Raw genomic sequence first — 21,442 nt, 5'->3', positions numbered from 1 at the left:
TGTGAGAAGTAAAAGTACCATCAACCAGACCTAAATATGTGGGTAATTAAAGAGCACGAGAAAAGATGAAAATTAAGTTAGCTCAACCATTTTAAGCAATATTACTGGGTCACACTTTTAACGGTGCAAAATTTGAAGGGTCCCTAGACTAAGATGATTACTTACACGAGGAGTGTCCAATTTATTGCTGCCGCATGTTCCCATCAGTAACGAATTAACGCTTGTTTCGTTAAAGCAAGTCGTATATTCACGTTTATAAATATTTAAATAGAAAATAAAGGTTTAATTTTCGCATATCCATCGCATGATGTGTTTCTTATAAAGTGCACGTATATTCAAACCGAACAATTTTGTACTTAGATAAAATATACTACATGTGATCATATGTGGCCTTACAAGGCTTATTATGAATTTATTATATCGCCATCGCAATGAGATGTAAATAGTTCATACATGCACAGTGTTCTTTCAACACAACCAAATCACACTTATAGTCGCGTTTTGCGAAAATATGTATTAATGCGTATGCGGCCAGCGTAACTCAACCACGGTCTGCGCAATTTCGCAGTGATTGTTGTTTGGTCAAAAACGTGCATGAAGAAGTCCGGATTTCCGCAGTGATTTGGCCAATGCTGTGGGTGATTTCTCTGAAATCAATAATTAAAATATTCTGATGCATTCATTCGGGTCTACAGGCGTGAAATTTCCCCATCATTAATTGTTTGTTGATAAAGGTTATTCAATGTGAAAAGCTTGGTAAGACAGCTACGCCGAACAACCGAACTAGCATTCATTAATTCGATCAAAATATGCACACAGCAGAATAATTGTGTTTCTTACATGGCTTTTAGAAGAACAGACCATGCAGGCGAGCAGTGAACAATATGATAAGGTTTAGTTGCCCACACCCTCTATACCCTTGGTATGAGTTGTGAGTGTTGAACTGATGTGCTACAGCATCACTTAAATATGAACATACGATAGTCAGGTATACATAATGACATAGAATATAACTGGGTAGATACTTCCTGGCAAACTTGAGCCTGGGATAGTCTGTTATACCCGCTTTGTGAAATTAGGAATATAACAGGTTTGATATAGCATTAACAGTACGTACTTGGGGGTTATAGGAAATACCCGCTATATGACTATCTTGTATATAACTAAATGACGTCAAAAATACAACTGATGTGATACGGCATTACTTATACGAGCATAGGGTAGTAAGGTAGAACTCGCCTCCTACAAAAATGACCTGATTCGATTTGCTTTGAGTGGTCATGTGCCCATTGTGTATTTTCCATACACCCTGAGAAATTTCCATACACCCCGAGTAATCGGTTGAGATATAATAGTTACACAGTTAGTAACTGATTGTGTATAGGATATACACCCTCAGTTCTCTTCTCGAGCTTCGCTCTCATACACCATCAGTTACAAACAGTGTAACTAATACGGTATTACTTAAACCAGCATGGGGTAGTAGTATATACCGCTATATAACTCGCTTGTATAGTACCGGCTTGGTACGGCATTACTTATATACGAGCATTGGGTAGTAGGATATATCCGGTATTTAACTCGCTAGTATAGTACCGGCTGGATACGGCATTACTTATATACGAGCATGGTGTAGTAGTATATACCCGCTATGACTCGCTAGTATAGTACTGGCTTGATACGGCATTACTTATATTCGAGCATGGGGAAGTAGGATATACCCGGTATATAACTCGCTAGTATAGTACTGGCTTGATACGGCATTACCGGGGTACTTATATACGAGCATGGGGTAGTAGTATATACCCGCTATGACTCGCTAGTATAGTACTGGCTTGATACGGCATTACTTATATACGAGCATGGGGAAGTAGGATATACCCGGTATATAACTCGCTAGTATAGTACTGGCTTGATACGGCATTACCGGGGTACTTATATACGAGCATGGGGTAGTAGGATATACCCGCTATATAACTCGCTAGTATAGTACCGGCTTGATACGGCATTACTTATACCGGTATACGAGCATGGGGTAGTAGGATATACCAGGTATATAACTCGCTAGTATAGTACTGGCTTGATACGGCATTACTTATATAAAGGCCTGGGGTAGTAGGATATACCCGGTATATGACTCGCTAGTATAGTACTGGCTTGATACGGCATTACATATAAACGAGCATGGGGTAGTAGGATATACCCGGTATATGTCTCGTTAGTATTGTACTGGTTTGATACGGCATTACGTATATACGAGCATGGGGTAGTAGGGTATACCCGGTATATGACTCGGTAGTATAGTACTGGCTTGAAACGGCATTACTTATATACGAGCATGGGGTAGTAGTTTATACCCGCTATGACTCGCTAGTATAGTACTGGCTTGATACGGCATTACTTATATACGAGCATGGGGTAGTAGTATATACCCGCTATGACTCGCTAGTATAGTACTGGCTTGATACGGCACTACATATATACGAGCAAGGGGTAGTAGGATTTACCCGGTATATAACTCGCTAGTATAGTACTGGCTTGATACGGCATTACTTATGTACGAGCATGGGGTAGTAGTATATACCCGCTATGACTCGCTGGTATAGTACTGGCTTGATACGGCATTACTTTTATACGAGCATGGGGTAGTAGTTTATACCCGCTATGACTCGCTAGTATAGTACTGGCTTGATACGGCATTACTTATATACGAGCATGGGGTAGTAGGGTATACCCGGTATATGACTCGCTAGTATAGTACTGGCTTGAAACGGCATTACTTATATACGAGCTGGGTTAGTAGGATATACCCGCTATATAACTCGCTAGTATAGTACCGGCTTGAAACGGCATTACTTATATACGAGCATGGGGTAGTAGGATATACCCGGTATATAACTCGCTAGTATAGTACCGGCTTGATACGGCATGACTTATTTACGAGCATGGGGTAGTAGGATATACCCGGTATATAACTCGCTAGTATAGTATTGGCTTGATACGGCATTACTTATATAAAGGCATGGGGTAGTAGGATATACCCGGTATATGAGTCGCTAGTATAGTACTGGCTTGATACGGCATTACTTATATACGAGCATTGGGGTAGTAGGGTATACCCGGTATATGACTCGCTAGTATAGTACTGGCTTGGTACGTCATTCCTTACATACGAGCATGGGGTAGTAGTATATACCCGCTATGACTCGCTAGTATAGTACTGGCTTGATACGGCATTACTTATATACGAGCATGGGGAAGTAGGATATATCCGGTATATGACTTGCTAGTATAGTATTGGCTTGATACGGCATTACTTATATACGAGCATGGGGTAGTAGGATATATCCGCTATGACTTGCTAGTATAGTACTGGCTTGATACGGCATTACTAATATACGAGCATGGGGTAGTAGGATATATCCGGTATATGACTTGCTAGTATAGTACCGGCTTGATACGGCATTACTTATATACGAGCATGGGGTAGTAGGATATACCCGCTAACTAACTCGCTAGTATAGTACTGGCTTGATACGGCATTACTTATAAACGAGCATGGGGTAGTAGGATATACCCGGTATAAGACTCGTTAGTATAGTACTGGCTTGATACGACATTACTTATATAAGACCATGGGGTAGAAGGGTATACCCGGTATATGACACGCTAGTATAGTACTGGCTTGATACGGCATTACTTATATACGAGCATGGGGTAGTAGGGTATACCCGGTATATGACTCGCTAGTATATTACTTGCTTGATACGGCATTACTTATATACCAGCATGGGTAGTAGGATTTACCCGGTATATGACTCGCTAGTATAGTACTGGCTTGATACGGCATTACTTATATACGAACATGAGGTAGTAGGGTATACCCGGTATATGACTCGCTAGTATAGTACCGGCTTGATACGCCATTACTAATGTACGAGCATGGGGTAGTAAGATATATCCGGTATATGACTCGCTAGTATAGTACTGGCTTGATACGACATTACTTGTATACGAGGATGGGGTAGTAGGATATACCCGCTATGTAACTCGCTAGTATAGTACTGGCTTGAAACGGCATTACTTATATACGAGCATGGGGTAGTAGGATATATCCGATACATGACTCGCTAGTATTGCACTGGCTTGATACGGCATTACTTATATACGAGCATGGGGTAGTAGGATATATCTGATACATGACTCGCTAGTATAGTACTGGCTTGATACGGCATTACTTATATACGAGCATGGGGTAGAAGGATATACCCGGTATATAACTCGCTAGTATAGAACTGGCTTGATACGGCATTACTTATATACGAGCATGGGGTAGTAGTATATACAATGGCTGTTTGTAAAACATGCAGGCCCCCATATGGGCTGTCAGTTGTAGTGGCAGCCATTGTGTGAATACGTTTTTTGTCACTGTGACCTTTGACCTAGTGACCTGAAAATCAATAGGGGTCATCTGCCAGTTATGATCAATGTTCCTATGAAGTTTCATGATCCTTAGTTTCATGATCCTAGGCCTAAGCATTCTTGAGTTACCATCTTGAAACCATTTTATTATTTGGAGTAACTGTGACCTTGACCTAGTAACCTGAAAATCAAGATGGGTCATCTGCCAGTCATGATCAATGTACCAATGAAGTTTAATGATCCTAGGCCTAAGCGTTCTCAAGTTATCATCCGGAAACCATCTGGTGGACGGACCGACCGACCGACATGTGGAAAACAATATACCCCCTCTTCTTCGAAGGGGTGCATACTTAGAAAACAGACACCATGCTCAAAGTTTAAAACGCACGAAGTGACCCCTTGACCTAGATTTTGACCCGGCATGACCCATATTCGAACTTGACCTAGACATCATCTAGATACAACATCTGACCAAGTTTGGTGAAGATCGGGTAAACACAACTTGAATTAGAGAGCAGACACTTAATACGGACCGACAGACAAGACAGGCAGACGGACCGACAAACAAGCTCACTCCTATATACCCCACTAAACTTCGTTTGTGGGGGTATAAAAATGTATTAATAATGCTACCGGTATTTCATTTTTGTGTATTTTAATCTTATATACAATATGTATAGTTTCTAATAAGTGCATTCTTCCAATTTACTATTCATGACACTTAACTTCTACGTTATAAACAACTACTTTCAGATCATTTGCTGTTATTTGTAACTGAACGAGCAAAGAAAAAATTCTTACGTTTTGAATAACTAATAAATCCTTCTAACAATAAGCATTTTTCCTTGTGACTTGACTTTCACTGGGAATCAAACCCAGATCTCCTTCTTACTTAGTAAGTCGGCATGTTTTCTTTACACCATGAAAGCGATAAGTTGAAGGAAAAAGCTAATCATTATGTACAAAAAATATATTTAACGGATAAAATTTTTAGAAGTCTTTTTCCTACAAGTCTGTATTAACCATTTGACCCCCACGGCATGGCCAGTTTTATGATGACACAATTGTGTTTAGTTTTACTACATTTACACGATGCTATGCTGAATACCAAATATCTATGCAGTCACATTCATAGATAATTTTCCACTTTATACATATAAGGAAAACAAGATACTACAAAGCAGGGTTAATAAAATTTGGACTTGCTCACATTTTGGCAAATGACAATTTTCCAAAACAATCAAATTATAGAACAAGAGCCCTAAGGTGCTCAACTGTGACCAGAAGGAACTAAACTATTCTGAGAAGGTGTAGTTTAGAATAATAAATGTACTTGATGAAAAATATGTAATTTGTAGGCAAATAATCATTTATAAACTTGACTTTGCTTATCATTACAGCAAATGTTTTGACAAACTTTAAAAAAGGAACACAATTTCAAATGCAACTTCCAGTGTTTACAAGCTTTTTTTAATTTGACATTTTGACCCACTTTTTGACGTTATGTGATCCAGTTTGAAAGTCAGCTGAGATTACATTGGGCAAAATGCTCTTATCATCTTTCATGAAAAATGCACATAAAAAGGGCCAATTGTGTGTTAACAAGGTTCTACTCTAGCAATTTAAGAAAAACTGTCATGTCCACTGGCAGCTATGTTAGTCTACAAACTGGAACCAGTTACGAACTCGACAACTGAGCTATCATTAGAATAAATATTCTGACCAAAATTTATGGAGATATGGCTAAAAATGTCACTTCTAGAGAGTTTACAAGGTTTCATTATAGCCATATAAAGACAATTGCCTCGCGCTCTAGTGGATATGTTTTTTGAATAGACATAAAAATTTCGAAACTGGACTGAGCCATCATTTGAATAAATATTCGACCAAAATGCATGAAGATTGGAAAAAACAGTGACTTCACTAGTGTTCAAAAGGTTTCACTATAGCTATATAAGGAAAAATGCCCAGCCCTGTTACATACAGTCATTTATAAAGTTCCACAACTGTTGTCGTACGTTAAACAGTTTTCTAGATAGTAATTTCCCACTATTTTTTTCCATCAGTGCAGCTTATGATCAACAGTTAACTAGTCACTTCCACTTTAAACCTGTCCACTGTAAACACAAGGTCTACTGTTTTGACCTTTTTATACTTTTTCTTTCTTATTGCTTTTGAAATATCATCTTATATATAATGTTATAATGTTTGCATGTATCTCCAATTATTTTCTACAACACCAGTTCAATACATTGAGCTGTACACTATAAATGTAGAGTGTAAAATATGATGATAACATTTCTCATCTCTTCTTCTTGTCAATCACTCAAATGGAAACACTCGCCCCTGTGGTACACATTCTTTTTGATCAGCATGTTTTATCTGCCAAACTGAAAAAAATAATAATCACAAATAAACATTTTAAAGAGAAGTGTAATGCCCCCACACTAATCTTTAGTTTCAAAACAATTGTAATGTCAAAACAAAATTAAACTAAAATACCAAAGTGTGCAAGTTCAAATGCTTTTTACTTTGAGCTAATAACGAGAGTTATACAGACAACAAGACATTTGCACATGGTGAATACTTGTGTTATTTGGATAAGGCATTACCATGATAAAGTCTGAGCAGGTAGTAGGACACAATGCATGCCTCTCCAACCGCTCAACTATTGTGACTGCTACATGATGATTTCAGCTGAGGAGCTAAACAAAAATGAGCAAGGGCCATAGTTCTGCAAAATTTGAGCTCATACATAATTTATTCCTTTAAGATGCCATGTTTCCAATGTTGACTAGAAATGGCGCGACAGAGGCCGACGCGTATCCCCACGCCGCATGTTTGACCCAGGGGCGCCCCAGGGTTGGTAATGAGGCCATGCATAGTTGAGATTGACCGTATTGTCATAAGAGAAGTTCAGTATCAATTTGAAGTCAATCAATGTAGAAATGAAGAAATTATAGTAAAAGGCAATTTTGGGTGGGCGTGGCATATGTGGGCAGGGCACCCCAGGGTTGGTAATGGGGCCATACATAGTTGAGATTGACCGTATTGTCATAGGAGAGGTTCAGTATCAATTTGAAGTAAATGGGTAAAGAACTTTTAAAGTTATCAAAGGATCCAGAAAAGTGTCAGATTGACAGACACAGAGCGCAAACCATAAGTCCCTCTCCTTTTTCAAGGGTAGGAAACTAACAAGTTTTGATGATAATATAAAAAATAATGGTCAAAACAAGAAACTGATTAAAATACAAAGTTAGGTCGCCCAAAGGGTGTTCTCATTATGTTATATGCACAAACAGGGATTTCAGATATTTAAGGGGTCAAGACCATGGATAATTAATAAACCCTCATGTCAATCTCATGTGAATTGCCAGCATTAAATTCTTACGTTCACCTACCATTACTAACATCAAGAGTGTCTTGGTTTGGGTCAAGCTTTCGTATATTGTTTGGAGGCATAGTGTAATAGCTGTGATATTTTAGGAATAAAATGAACCTAAACACAAAACTGAACCAAATTTGCACCTTTCTAGGTATCTTTTGACCTTTGACCTTGAAGGATGACCTTGACCTTTCACCACTCAAAATGTGCAGCTCCATGAGATACACATGCATGCCAAATATGAAGTTGCTATCTTCAATATTACAAAAGTTATGGCAAAATGTTAAAGTTGGAGAAAACAAACCAACAGACAGGGCAAAAACTACCGGTAGTTTATTCCAACGCTCACAGACACTGGAACCCCGGGGAGAGTAGGAAAGCTCCACTATATATATTTCATATATAATAGTCGAGCTTAAAACCCTATTTTACTAAGATTCAAGGGCCATAACTCAGGGGTGTCTGGGTCTTTTTGGCCCATTATCTAACTTGACCTAGATGTTATTGCCTTACACATTTTCATGAAGTTTGGTGAAGATCTGATGACAATTGCTTGACTTATTGAGCGGAAAATAATCCGGACGGACTGACAGACGGACTTACTAACTAACAGACGGACGGATGGACTAACTAACTAAAGGACGGAGCGATTTTAATATGCCCCCAAAATCGCTGGTTCGGGGGCATAAAAATGATATTGCATAAAATGTATTGTATTTCTTAAACTGTATGAACTGTTATATGTAATTTCCATTTAACATTATCATTACATCTTCTCACGCTAGATTGGAAGGCTCTGAACCGTTATATACAGACAGATCAATCCCTAGTTTATCTTCCAGGGATCAGAAGATGTCTTGAAATCACTATGATCTGTTCATCATTTACAATACTGTATGAAATTAATGACAAAGTTATGGTCCAGACAAACTTCAGGTTTAAAACACAATAAGTGACCCAATGACCTAGTTTTTGACCCGGCATGATCCATATTCAAACTTGACCTAAACATCATCTAGATACAACTTGTGACCAAGTTTGGGTGAAGATCTGATGAAATTTCGGGAAAGACCGACGGACCGACAAAGTGGTTCCTATATAGCCCCAAATAACAATGGTAATGGGGGTATAAAAAGATAGTATTACCAGCAGTTGGTTTCAATGGAAATTTCTTACCAGACAAGAGGTTTGATGCAAATTGTTGTGAGGAGAAACTGGAAAATATCTGAAACAAAAATAAAGTCTTATATCATTTGAAGCGCTATATTGTTAAGTCAAATTTTAATATTTAATAATCATAATACTGCTGGCTGTCTGATTACAGAGGAGTCTTCACAACATAATGCGTTAACAGTTTTCCTGCAATAAGCAAACAGGACAAAATCAACAACACGAGTATTTATAATATATTCAGAGACAAAGATGATCCATCCATGTCTTTGGAAATAAACAAAGGGCATTTAACAATTATTTTGGCCTCATTTTAGCCATGTTGATAAATATAATGGGTCATAATGCTTGGTGTGTTACAAGTGAAACACCATCAAAACCAGTGCTCCAGCTTGGCATGAATGGAAGGGCGCAGCACCCTGCCATTCAAAGATTCCAACCTGTCCACCTTGGACACCCTTCATGCCCTTTGATGAAAATGCCGAGTTGGGAACAATTAATAGGGAGTTACAGTTGTAAGATCGTACGCGAATATCATTTGCCATTTAAAAGGAATCATGATGTTCAAACTTAACCTTTGACCTAGAAGTTGGCAAAGGGTTTGTTTTTAGTTGGTCGCATTTTAGAATTTACAGAGCATATTTTGCAAATCAGTGTGTGCTTAGAAGCCTTAGCTACGGAAAGAACCCCAACTCAATTTGCTAAGAACTATCACCACTGCCTGTCTGCAGCAGACGACAAATGATTCTGCTCTAGCAGTGAGTGTATATACCAGCTTGTAAGACGACTTTGGCCAGACTAGTGTTTATCATTAAAATCTGTACGTATTTGTACCATTTTTGACCTCATCCAAGATATCATTGGGACAAATCTTCTGACAAAGTTTCATGATGATCAGACAATAAATGTGGCCTCTAGAGTGTTAACAAGGTTTAACTATATAGCCATAAAAGAAAAAATGCAGAGCCCACTGGCAGCCATGTTTTTCAACCAATCAGCATAATTTTTGAACTCGTCCAAGATATTATTGGGATGAATCTTCTGACCATTTTTCATGAACATCGGAAATAAAAGTGGCCTCTATAGTGTTAACAAGACTTTACTATAGCCATATAATGAAAAAAATGCCCCGCCCCCTGGAAGTCGTGTTTTCCAAGCAAATGTAACCATTTTCAAACTCTTTCAAGATATCATTCAGACCAATCTTCTGACCAAATTTCATGAAGCTTTGACAATTAATGTGGCCTCTAAAGTGTTAACAAGGTTTTACTAAAGCCCTATAAGGAAAAATGCCCCGTCCCCTGGTGGCCATGTTTTTATAGCATCCATACCCATTTTCGAACTCATTCAAGACATCATTGGGACAAATCTTCTGACCAAGTTTCATAAAGATCAGACAATAAATGTGGCCTCTAGAATGTTAAAAAGGTTTTACTATAGCCATAGAAGGAAAAATGCCCTGCCCCCTGGAAGCCATGTTTTTTAACCAATCAGCATCATTTTTGAACTCGTCCAAGATATTATTGGGATGAATCTTCTGACCATGTTTCATAAAGATCGGACAATAAATGTGGCCTCTAGAGTGTTTAACAAGATTTTACTATAGCCATTTATAGCCATATTAGGAAAAATGCCCCGCCCCTTGGCAGCCATGTTTTTCAAGCAAACATAACCATTTTCAAACTCATCCAATATATCATTGAGACCAATCTTCTGACCAAATTTCACGAAGATTGGACAATGCGGCCTCTAGAGTGTTCACACGGTTTTACTAAAGCCATATATAACCATATAGGGACCATATATAACCATATAAGGAAAAATGCCCCGCCCCCTGGTGGCCATGTTTTTAAAGCAACCAAAACCATTTTCAAACTCATCTAAGATATCATTGGAAAAATGTTCTGACCAAGTTGCATGAAAATCTGACAATAAATATGGCCTCTAGAGTGTTAACAAGGTTTACTATAGCCATATAAGGAAAATGCCCCACCTCATAAATGCGATGTTTTTCAACCAACCGGCGTCATTTTAAAACTTGTCAAAGATATTATTGGGTTGAATCTTCTGACAAAGTTTCATGAAGATCGGACAATGAATGTGGCCTCTAGAGTGTTAACAAGATTTTACTATAGCAATATAAGGATAAATGCCCCGTCCCTTGGCAGCCATGTTTTCCAAGCAAACGTACCCATTTTCTCATCCAAGAAATTATTGAGACCAATCTTCCGACCAAATTTCATGGAGATTAAACAATAAATGCTGCCTCTAGAGTGTCAACACTGCAAATATTGACTCTGTACAATGCAGGACAGACAAAAGGTGATCACATTGTGCTCAGGTGAGCTAAACAAGAGCTGTCAGAGGACAGCGCGCTCAACTATTTGAGATGTCAGTATAACGTAAGCCATCATGGGGTAATTGTTCATATTCAATCATTTATAAGGCAATCTTAAAAAAAAAAAAAAAAACAAATTTTGGGAGGGGGATAAGAGGGGGGTATACTGTGTCATTTATTAGATGATCTATCAAAAATTAAAAAAAGGAAAAATATATAAAAAAATTGGGGGGGGGAGGGGGGGGCAGGGATTCTGGGTTGGGGCGTGGGGTATTGTTTAGGTGGAATCCATTGTGGTACTCAGGTAAGTGTTGTTTTGTCAAAGTATTAATAAAATCTGTTCATAAATAAAGAAGTTATGGCAATGTAACTAAAGTAATATGCATATAATAATAGAAAAAGGGCCATTATTCTTACAAAATGCTTGATACAGTTGTCTGCTCTTCTTTATAGATTGGGGTCATGTTGGTAAATAAGTTTGCAAAATATGAAAGCAATATGTCAAGGGACATTGAAAATATTTTAAGTGGTATGCCAACATTAACATAGATTTATCAATAATATGAATATTCTAAATGGTAAAGGGGCCATAATTATTACAAAATGCTTAATAGAGTTGTCTGCTCTTGTTTATAGGTTGGGGTCATGTTGGTAAAGAAGAATGCAAAATATGAAAGCAATATGTCAAGGGACATTCAAAATATTTGGGGTAGTACACAAACTTTAACATTTGCTGCATTTTCTAAGTGGAAAAGGGGCCATAATTATTACAAAGTGCTTGATAGAGTTGTCTGCTCTTGTTTATAGGTTGGGGTCATGTTGGTAAAGAAGAATACAAAATATGAAAGCAATATGTCAAGGGACATTGAAAATATTTTGGGTAGTACACAAACTTTAACATTTGCTGCATTTTCTAAGTGGAAAAGGGGCCATAATTATTACAAAATGCTTGATAGAGTTGTCTGCTCTTGTTTATAGGTTGGGGTCATGTTGGTTAAGAAGTATGAAATATGAAAGAAATTTGTCAAGGGACATTGAAAATATTTGGGGTAGTACACAAACTTTTAACATTTGCATGCTCACGCTAACGCCAATGCTAAGGCTAACGCCAACGCCGGGTGAGTAGAATTGCTCCACTTCATAGATTTCATACATAATAGTCGAGCTAAAAAGGGTCTTTCTGTAAATCTTTAAGAGAACAAATTAAAAACTCAACAGGCCTTTTTTATTATTAAATATGCTTGTTTCCATATATCATTTAAGGCCCTAAAATCATTCAAGATAAAATTTTGTAAAACGAACTTTGAACATTTTTTACAGAAATAAAATGATCTTAAAGTTCTCTGCAATTCAAAGTAATTTTTACACACAAGATATTTAAAAAAAAAAAATTGTTAACTTGTCCAGGCTATTCGGGCCAGCTGTGCTCTAACTGCCTATGGAAAATCTTGATATTATATATATATATATATATATATATATATATATATATATATATATATATATATATATATATATATATATATATATATATATATATATATATATATTTATACCTGTTGTGACCCTTGAGATCCTTATGAAATGTTCATAATTCACTAATAACTGTATGTAAAAAAAAGTAGTATTACCAAAAAATCGGGTTCAAAAGTTATTTCTTTCAAGACAGGTTGGTTGGTGGGAAACGTCTTCCGACGAAAAACATCTAAAAGAAAGAGACGTCTTGTATAATTTGAAGCACTATTCATTTTAATACAATTGTGTTTTGACAGCCATAGTTCTGCTGAGCCTAAAAATTAAAAGTAGGTCAACAAAACACAAAATGAAATCCAATGATTGCATAACCAAGTCTTCTACATATCCAATTCATAAAATTAATATTTATATATAGATGGTTTGATACATGACACAACATCAGGGGTGTCAAATGTCCCAAATTTAAAATCCTAATGATAAAGTCTGGAGTCTGAGGCCGTAGGTCCCTTACAGGTAGAGTCCCCCAAAGCCATAGTTTATTGTTCTTTATTTAGTCTTTTAGTTGCTATTTCTGGTGAGTAAAATGCAAAATATTATAAGCCAGACCACCAGTAACACTCGATTGGTAATTGTCATTTTATATAAATGTTATAAAGAATATCGATAACAAGGGCTGTTTGTAAAACATGCATGCCCCCCATATGGGCTGTCCGTTGTAGTGGCAGCCATTGTGTGAATACATTTTTTGTCACTGTGACCTTGACCTTTGACCTAGTGACCTAAAAATCAATAGGGGTCATCTGCGAGTCATGATCAATGTACCTATGAAGTGTCATGATCCTAGGCAAAAGCATTCTTGAGTGATCATCCGGAAACAATTTTACTGTTTCGGGTCACCGTGACCTTGACCTTTAACCTAGTGACCAGAAAATCAATATGGGTCATCTGGGAGTCATGATAAATGTACCCATGAAGTTTCATGATCCTAGGCATAAGCGTTCTTGAGTTATCATCGGAAACCATAAAACTATTTCGGGTCACCGTGACCTTGACCTCAAAATCAATAGGGGTCATCTGCGAGTCATGATCAATCTACCCATGAAGTTTCATGATCCTAGGCATATGTGTTCTTGAGTTATCATCCAGAAACCATTTTACTATTTCCGGTCACCATGACCTTGACCTTTGAGCTACTGACCTCAAAATCAATAGGGGGTTATCTGCGAGTCTTCTATCTACCTATAAAGTTTCATGATCCTAGGCGTATGCGTTCTAGAGTTATCATCCGGAAACCATTTTACTATTTCGGGTCACTGTGACCTTGACCTAGTGACCTCAAAATCAATAGGGGTCATCTGCGAGTCATGATCAATCTACCCATGAAGTTTCATGATCCTAGGCATATGTGTTCTTGAGTTATCATCCAGAAACCATTTTACTATTTCCGGTCACCATGACCTTGACCTTTGAGCTACTGACCTCAAAATCAATAGGGGGTCATCTGCGAGTCTTCTATCTACCTATAAAGTTTCATGATCCTAGGCGTATGCGTTCTAGAGTTATCATCCGGAAACCATTTTACTATTTCGGGTCACCATGACCTTGACCAGGGCTCATCTGGCAGTCATGATCTATCTACCTATGAAGTTTCATGATCCTAGGCCTAAGCGTTATTGAGTTATCATCCGGAAACCACTTGGTGGACGGACAGTCAGACCGACCAACCGACATGTGTAAAGCAATATACCCCCTCTTCTTCGAAGGGGGGCATAATAAATGTTAATCCACTAACCATACAGTACAACAACTGTCCAAAAATATATCCAGATACGTCCTTTGCAAATGAAATAATATATGCACTTAGTTTGACAGCAGAAAATGGAAATTTAATGATGGGGGACATATGCTACATTTTGTAGTATGTAAGATTGTTTATAATTAACCCCCTTTGTTTCAAAATAAATATATTTTTAGTTGTGGCGACCTTGACCTTGGAGATATTGACGTAATTCTAACGTGCGATACAACGTCCCACAATGGTGAACAAATATGCCAAATGATTTTTAAGTCTCACAATAATGACATAGTTTTGGCCCGGACAAGCTCATTTATGGCCATTTTTGACCTTTGAACTCAAAGTGTGACCTTGACCTTGGATATATCGACGTAATTCTTTTGAGTGACACACCCTCTAATGATGGTGAACAAATGTGCCAAATGATTTTAAATTCTCACCATGAACCACAACGTTATGGCCCAGACAAGCTTGTTCCGCCCGCCCGCCAGCCGATATTTGCCAATCTAATAACCCGTTTTTTTCTTCGGAAAACCTTGTTAAAAAGACCAGGAAAAATCCGTACTAAGCGAACATGCCCGGCATCATGCAAATGAAGCAATTACAATATTTGTTCACACCCCCTTAAAATAAATCATCGGATTTACACTGATCTAAAATTCAATCCTAAATGGCTCAAATCGGGATTTCCAAATAATCCGGACAATTAACACCCTTGCAACATGCATGGGTTGCTAAGTTACTAAATGTCCTACATATAACAAATTCAGAATTTTTATACCATCCCACTCACACAAATAGCAATTGCAAGATGTCCATTACAAACCTGTTTGTTATCATTCTGACCTTTTTGTACTTCCATAGTATTTCAAATTTTAATGTGATTAAAGTACAAACACCTTATTATAGAAGGTATACCTAAGATCATATTGATTGCCATGAGTAATAATCCAACAGATTGGCTTTGTTTGTATGCCAATAGATAGAGCTTGCACATTCTTTTTCAATATGTGGTTATGGACAACTGTAAACATTACTTCATGTATTTTGAGGGGCCTTTGCATGTTTTGGTAAATTGACAAAATAAAACAAGAGCTGTCACCATAGGATGACTTATGCCCCCTATAAATGCTTGATAGAAGTTATGAGCTTTTTTCGAAACCTAAACACAGATTTCGAAACCTAAACGCGGACTCTAAGTTCACGGTCACAGCGGTCAAAATTTGTGTGCGTATGGAAAGGCCTTGTCCATATACACATGCATACCAAATATGAAGGTTATGTCTCAAGGGACATAGAAGTTATGAGCTTTTTCCAAAACCTAAACGCCGATTTCGAAACCTAAACACGGACCCTAAGTTCAAGGTCACAAGGGTAAAAAATTTGTGTGCGTATGGAAAGGCCTTGTCCATATACACATGCATACCAAATATGAAGGTTATATCTCAAGGGACATAGAAGTTATGAGCATTTTTCAAAACCTAAACGCAGATTTTGAAACCTAAACGCAGACCCTAACTTCAAGGTCAAGGTCACAGGGATAAAAATTTGTGTTTGTATGGAAAGGCCTTGTCCATATGCACATGCATACCAAATATGAAGGTTATATCTCAAGGGACATAGAAGCTATGAGCATTTTTCGAAACCTAAACGCAAAGTGTGACGGAAAGACAGACCGACAGACGGACAGTCTGATAACTATATGCGCCCTTTTCTTCGAAAAGGGGCATAAAAATTGTTTCAGACTGATTTCACTCGCACATTTTTGTTGCAGTTATGATATTTGTGAGAAAACAGTTGTACTTAACATTAGCAACCTGAAAATGGTAAATTGTTGCAAAGCAAAACAATTGAATAATTTGGAGTTCTGTTGTCGTTTTTTGTGACACTACAAGCTTTGCTTATAGAAACTGAAAGTATAAAATATTGTATGAGCACGGATGGCCGTCTTAGCGTTAGACTTTTACTCCAGAGGTCAGTGGTTCGAGCCCAGATGAGGATTACTTATTCTTGTAATTTTTTCTTGTTTTTTAATAGAGCTTTTTAGATTTAATGTTTACATTTATAAATATAACGCATTTGATGACTAACTTCAATACATGCCAAAATCTGTTATAAGGTCCCTTAAATACCAAGATGAGTATCAAGGAACCTGAGTGAAACATTTTATTTTATTTCGGATATATACAGGACTACTTATTGGAAACAAAAAGTTTGCTCGATTCTTTAATGACTTACAAAAATGTTTATCAAATCAAGTAGGTTCATTTACTCTTCGCCTGTTGTCCCATCTCGCCAACCAGTTTCCTCCAGGCTTGTCAGTTCCGGGCGAGTCTCTCCAGCTGCCCCCATTTTGGCCCATCTGCTTAGAATCTGCATCCAGGTCACGGCGCCAGGTGTTACTGTATTTGAAATCAAGTAGGTTGGATGCCATTAAATGTGATTTTAAACACCATAATGAAAGACAAAATAACAGGTTTTTTTCCATTCTATTATTTACAAGCAAATTCATTGAATTGATATCCCCCGCTAATTAGCTTCTGGGCAAAAAAGTGTTATATTTGACACTCAGGTAAAAAAGCATTTTTTTAGGTTTGAAGGGCCATAACTCCGTTATTAACAAATAGTGTCAGCGATTTTCCTTGTCCAATTGGGAAAAGTACTAGTACCGGTCCAATTGGGAAAAATTGAGTCGTGAAAACCTCAAAATTGGGAAAAACCGAGTCGTGAAATCCTTAAATTGGGAAAATCGCGTCGTGAAGTTTGGGTCTTATTGAATACATCATACAGTTCATACTTAATTGAGCATAAACATTAAAATTATCATTTGCAGGCATGCCTTAATGACCATTAAGTAATAAAGTTGAAATAAATAACAAAATATTATAAAGAACACACAAAATCAATTACAAGTTGTTTTAATCTCTTGTAAAGCAATGTCTCTGTCTTTTATTTTTTTGAAAATTTCAACAATCTTTGATGTTTGATCATCTATCAGTTGCTGGAATCCCTCTCTGCACAGCATCATTAGTGCTGTCAATGTGTCGTGTAATGGACAGTTCCGATTGTTTGTGCAAAGATTGTTCATTAGACTGAACACCCTTTCCACAGAGGCAAGGTTACAAACCGACGTAAAACAGTACGCTGGCTGCCTGACAAAAGAACCGGAAACAGTAACGACTCTATTGATTGCACACGCTGAATAATAAATCCCGAAATTAATCGAGCGCGTGGTTACACACAACTATACGATTTTCTTTGTTCGCTCGCCGAAAGTTGGGTTTTGTCACGAAACTTTCGGTCGTTTTGAGGAAAAATTCGGACGCCGATTGGGATTTTTTCAGATGCCGATTGGGAATTTGGGAATTTTTGCTTGATTGGGAAAGTACCGTTTACCGGTACTTTATAAAGAAGAAGGAGGAAAATCGCTGAGTGTACAATGCCATTTGGCATGCATCATCCTCTTATCCATATATATACTCATACCAAGTTTCAATGAAATCCGCCAAAGCACTTCCAAGATATGGCTCCCAACACAAAAGTGCCGGACGGATGGAAAGACGGGCGGACAAGGCCAAAACAATATCCCTCCGACTATTGCGGGGGGATAATAACATGAATGTAAATTAAAACCAGCACATATATAAATTTACTGCCTAGACGGGTGTATTAAATATAATTTAGGGCTGTACAATACTTACTGATGTATGAGAATATATTTACTTTTAGTAAATATAAATAAATGTAGCAGTTATACTTACACACTTGTGACTGTGAGTTTATACATGTAACTAAACTGCCTTTTTAATTTTATGACAGTTTTTTTATTCCTGCCATAGTATTAAGAAGTCACTTGCTCAATAACACATTTAAGCATGAGCTGTTTTTTTAATCTGCATACATAAGAAAACATCGGAAAAAAACACAAGAGGAGCATGTATCCGAAAGTAAATTACGTCCGAAATCAGGCAAGTTAAGCATGCGCGAAATTCACCAAAACATCGATTAAATATGGTTTAAACAGAATCATATGTAAAACGTGAATGATAAATTAAACATTATCCAACAAAAGCATGCAGCTTTAACCAAAAAAACAACAACAAAAATCAGCAATATAACGATGTTGTTGAATAACTCAGCGAAGGCTAGCAAGAAGAGAATTTTCCAGGGGAAACAACTAAAAAAGTAATGCAAACGGATTTAAATGGCTCATGCACGAAAGTTTATAATATAGCAACAACGCATGATTTAGCTATAGATTGCGAAAGATTTTTTTAACCATTACTCGAAGATTCCTTAACTAAATAAAATATCAATTAAAGTTAAAACTTTGAGTTTGAGTTTGACCTACTTAGCAATTCAATGGTCAAAACAACATCGAAATAGCTTTTTCTTCATGTCAACAATACAATTGCTGAGTTTAAGTTGACGTAATAATGATAATACTATCCATATTCTCTACCTAGAATATTCATCATATTAAAATATCCAATAAATGTAATAGCTTTCTTTTCACGCTAACAATTCAAGATGGCTAACAATCGGTTTTGCTTGGGAATGCGCATTGCAAGCCTATTTGGTTTGGTCCCGCCTTTTTCTCCATATATGGTCATTTGAGCTTATAATAATAATAATAATAAAATCTTTATTTAAAGAAGATAGACTTGTTAAGAAATACATCAGATGAAATTACATAATATGCAATTTATATAATACATTTCTTATTTTCAACAAGGTCTTCTAACAAGAAACAATTTACAACAAATACATCATATTTCATCTTGAGCAATAAGAACAAAACATAAAGAATCATATATGCATACACATATAATGATATATATTATAATTAAAAACAAAATGACAGACATAAAACTACAATAACCATTTATGCAAGAACAGTATTTAAACATTAAACTAATGTTATTTACTAAAACAACATGAAGCATGTTCAGTTTATTTCATAAAGTGTGGAAGAAAGATAAGCTTTTAATTTTTTCTTAAATGTAATTAAATTGTTTGTTTGACGTATAGATTGGGGTAACGAATTCCAAATTGTTTTGCTAGAAAATTCAAACGATTGTTTGAAATAGTTTGTTTTTGGTATTCGCACTAGCTTTAAATCCCCCTTTTCGCAAGATCGCAAGTTATAGTGAATATTTTGTGATGGTGTCAAAAGGTCACGTATGTATGTTGGGGTTTGATTGTGAAATGCTTTAAATACAATAACTGACGTGAAATAGTGATTACGCTGTTCGAAAGTCAACCATTTTAGATCTTTAAATAGTGTTTTTGAATTTGTGCTGTACTTTTTATTTAAAATATGTGCACCACAACGCTTTTGTATTTTGACTATTCTATTAATTTCCGTTTTGGCCGCTGAACTCCAGGTAACGCATGCGTAGTCGGATATAGGTGAGATATAACCATTATAGAAGAGCTTACGCATTTCAAGGGTTAAATATGGTTTTATTTTTTGCAAAAGAAACATTCGTGATGACATTTTTGAACAAACGCTGTTAATGTGTAGTTTCCAAGATAGAGTATTGTCAATATAAAGGCCAAGAAGTTTTTGACAATTTACTGTTTTGATCACTGTATCTGAAATTTTAAGTTTTAGATCTGTCATGTTTTGAGCTTTCCGTTTTGACCCTAATACCATACAAGTAGTTTTTAGTGGATTAATAATCATGTTATTAGTTTGGCACCAATCATTTACAATTGAAAGATTTGTTTGTAGCTTATTTTGAAGTGTTTGAATATTTGTTCCCACAGTGTGCAATGTTGTATCATCAGCATACATTGCAGAATCACATGTAAGATCTAGCGAAAGATCATTAACGTAAATAAGAAATAGAAGAGGTCCTAAAATAGATCCTTGGGGAACACCAGCAATGATGCTTTTACAAGTAGAGGTAGTGTTTTCTGCTTTGATAAACTGAAATCGATTGCGGAGATATGAAGAAAATAGGTCGCATGAACTATCATTAAAATGATAAAGTTTTAATTTGTGTAAAAGAACCCTATGGTCCACAAGATCAAATGCTTTTTTAAAATCCAAGAAAATTGTACCTACCAGATTTCCATTATCAATTTGTTTAAGCCATGAATCAACTATATTAATCAATGCTGTTTGACAAGAATGATATTTGCGAAAACCCGACTGGGTTTTGTTTAATAGACCTGTAGATTCTAGATATATATGCAATTGTTTAGCTATATGCTTTTCAAATATTTTAGATATAGTAGGTAAAAGTGATATTGGTCTATAATTATTGGGATCTTCTACCGATCCACCCTTGTATAAAGGTATTACGTTTGCAATTTTAAGCATGTCGGGAAAGGTTCCATGTGATATACAGTTATTTATAAGAGCAGTGATTGGTTGTATAATGAAATCTTTGCAAAGTTTAATAATGCTGGGTCCTATACCATCAGCCCCAGCAGATTTGTTTGAATGAAGTTGATTAATTAAAGTACTAACTTCTGATGTGGTAATAAACTGAACAGAGAAATGCTTAGACTCTAGCTTAGCATCCAGATATGTTTTTAGTGAGTGGAAATCGTGTTCAGCAAATTTAGTCTTTTTAATAAGTTTCGAGATGTCAACAAAGTGATCATTAAGTGCATTAGCTACATTTGTTTTACCAGATATTATCCGATCATCCTTCCTTATTACATTTGGCAAAATAGAGGATTCTGTGTGTTCATTTGATGCTAATTTAATAGTTTTCCAGAGCGATTTCGCACTTGTTTTGTTTTGTACCGCATTCGAAAAATATTCTTTTTTAGCCATTTTGATTGCACTGTTACATTTATTACGCCACAACTTATATTGTGGCCAATTAGATTCACGTTT

At 36.6% G+C, this 21,442-nt stretch overlaps 1 long non-coding RNA gene across 1 annotated transcript; it reads right to left on the bottom strand.

Annotated features, from left to right (window-relative positions):
• Window positions 1-5,352: 5,352 nt before the first annotated feature.
• LOC127873859 (uncharacterized) lies at window positions 5,353-7,363 on the bottom strand. The gene is made up of 2 exons (XR_008046421.1): window positions 7,035-7,363; window positions 5,353-6,812 (listed from the first exon to the last, which is right to left on the bottom strand). It is a non-coding gene; the product is annotated as an uncharacterized LOC127873859 (long non-coding RNA).
• Between the last annotated feature and the right edge of the window lie 14,079 nt (window positions 7,364-21,442).

The sequence above is a fragment of the Dreissena polymorpha genome, chromosome 3 (assembly GCF_020536995.1).
Source record: "Dreissena polymorpha isolate Duluth1 chromosome 3, UMN_Dpol_1.0, whole genome shotgun sequence".
Taxonomy (NCBI): domain Eukaryota; kingdom Metazoa; phylum Mollusca; class Bivalvia; order Myida; family Dreissenidae; genus Dreissena; species Dreissena polymorpha.
The sequence above is the reverse complement of the archived record's forward strand: the minus strand, read 5'-3'. Positions and strand labels throughout refer to the sequence as shown.